The following is a 2,512-nucleotide window of genomic DNA, read 5'->3' on the forward strand; positions in this document are numbered from 1 at the left end:
CGTGGTTCTGAGCATGGCAGGATGGTGGCCTGCTGTCTGCCCTTGTTTTGGTCAGGGTTACCTTAGAGTTGGGTGCATCTCTATCTTTTTGAGGAACTCCTTAAAACCTCTGCACCTAGTGGTTAAATTTCAACCCCTGCCTGTCCCAGCTCAGGAGTGGTGACTGGGACCAGTGGCCTTGGCTGGGAACGAGCCACTCTGGTCACTGCTTTAGTCTGTAAACAGCTGAGCAAGCCTGCCAAAGTGTTAAACCTGACGTGGATTCCCCAAGAGCAGCAGGGAATGATGTGAAGGATGGGTAAGGGCAAAGTCCCCATCCCCTGTGGCATTGACCCTGTGTTGGGGACACATAGGGCAGACACAGAGAGGGCAGCTTGAAGAACATAAGGAGGAAGGGAGCCACATTGCACTGGCTGAGTGGAGCTGTGACCAGCTGTCCCAAGGGCTGAAGGGCCCTTGAACCCATCTCTCCAGCCTAGACCCAACTTGATTCCAATATATTCCCAGGAGGTAAGATGCCCCGGGTCCTGCCCAGAGGTTTGTAATCAATGCCACCAGTGTCCTTTTCGTGCACGAGGGGTCTACGTAGGAACAAAATCTATTTGGTGGCCTTGGCCATGACACTTAGATTTTTGTGTCAGCCCCAGAGAGCCCCATTCTGGTTAGAGCAGCTATCTGTCCTCCAATACCCTTTTCCAAAGGAGCCCACGGGGATGGGAAGGCGTGGGAGTAAGATCTTCCATCTCTGCTGGTGGCTTAGGCTTAGAGTCTGTGGGAAGATGAGAGTCTGACGTCACATGGTCTGACGTCACAGATGCCAGGTCTTCAGTCTACAAAGTGTAGATGACTGAAGTGTGAATGAACTGTGGGCCCCAGGGAAGGAAGGGAGAGAGGGAAGTGGGGGGGGGGGGGGAGAGAGAGAGAGAGAGAGAGAGAGAGAGAGAGGGAGAGAGAGAAGGAGAGGCAAGAATAAGAAAGTAAGAAATTGTGCTTCATATTTTGTATTGTTTTTAATTTTTGCCATTTATTTGTTTGTTTGTTTATTGAGAAAGGGTTTCACCGTGTAGTCCTGGCTTTCCTGGAACTTGCTCGATAGTCCACAGTGACCTCAAACTCACAGAGATCTCCGGCCTCTGCCTTCCACGTGCAGGAATTAAGGGCATGCACCACCCTGCCCTGTGGTCTTTATTATTTTTATTTGCATTCAGTTATATAGTCAATAAATTCCGTTTTCCAAAAGGAATAAAAAATCTAAATGGCATCTTACTTGTTTGGTGCACACGTATGCAGACATGTGTTGAGGGCAGAGGACAAGCTGTGGGAATCTGTTCTCTCTCCCATCATGTGTGTCCCAGGGGCATCAGGCAATCATCTTGCAGGCACAGACATTTTTTATTTCCTTAGGCTGGCTTCTTGTTTCCTGTTTCTCTGACAGCCCCAACACCGTGGCATTTGACCGTCTGTTTTACCCGTGGAGGATCCTGCATCTCAGAGTGGTGGCCTGTGTTGGGAGTGTCCCCTAGCTGGCAAGTGGCCCGGTCCCAAGCGTTCTGGGCCCATCTCACCAAAACAATATTGAGATGGAACTGGGAAGAAAGTGCAGCTATGGGGGCTGGAGAGATGGCTCAGTGGTTAGAGCATTGACTGCTCTTCTAGGGGTCCTGAGTTTAAGTCCCAGCAACCACATGGTGGCTCACAACCATCTGTAATGGGATCTGATGCCCTCTTCTGGTGTGTCTGAGGACAGCACAGTGCACTCATACATAAAATAAATAATTCTTAAAAAACCAAAAGAAAGTGCAGCAAAATATATGGTGCAGCAGGAAGTGTTTGCGTGCATGCAGCCCCCATGCTATTGGTCACGTTCTAGGACACACATACGGAGCGCAGTGGATGCCCGGGTAACACAGAAAGACCAGCCATCCAATGTCTTGGCTCAAAATGGTGTGGGGGAAGGGGAGTTTGTGCCATGGCTGCCATCAGTGCCTGAGGAAGAATGCTGAAAGGTCAAGGCGAAAGCACCCATGGCTGACAAGGTCAGGAGTGTGCACTCTGGATGGCCTTGTGGTCCATGCTCATCACTGTTCCACAGTGCCAGTTGTGCTGGTCTGTGGTGAGGTGCCCTCACTTCCAAGATGTACTTCTTGGAAGGTACTAGCTGGAGGTTCTTTCTCTGCAGGGCAGCTTGGTGCTAGGTGGATTAAGGGCAAGCAAGGATCCCAAGGGCTCAGGAAGTGGACAGTACCAATTTCTAAAGACCCAGGCCTGATGAATAGTCTCGGACATTGTAGAATTCTTCTGATCTAGTAGCTCAGAGGTCAGTGGGAAGGACAAGGCCCCTGGTGTCTCCAGGGTTGTTTAAGAAGTCAGGCAGGCTCCTCAGTGAGGCAACTCTAGAGCCAGGAGTGAGCATGCCAACGGCCCAGCCTGCTGCCGCCCCTGTCCTCGTGTGAAGAAGGCCACAGCCACCCATCTTAACTCAGAATGCTACTCTGTCCTGTGACTCTGAACT

This window comes from Micromys minutus (assembly GCF_963924665.1).
Source record: "Micromys minutus genome assembly, chromosome: 24".
NCBI lineage: Eukaryota > Metazoa > Chordata > Mammalia > Rodentia > Muridae > Micromys > Micromys minutus.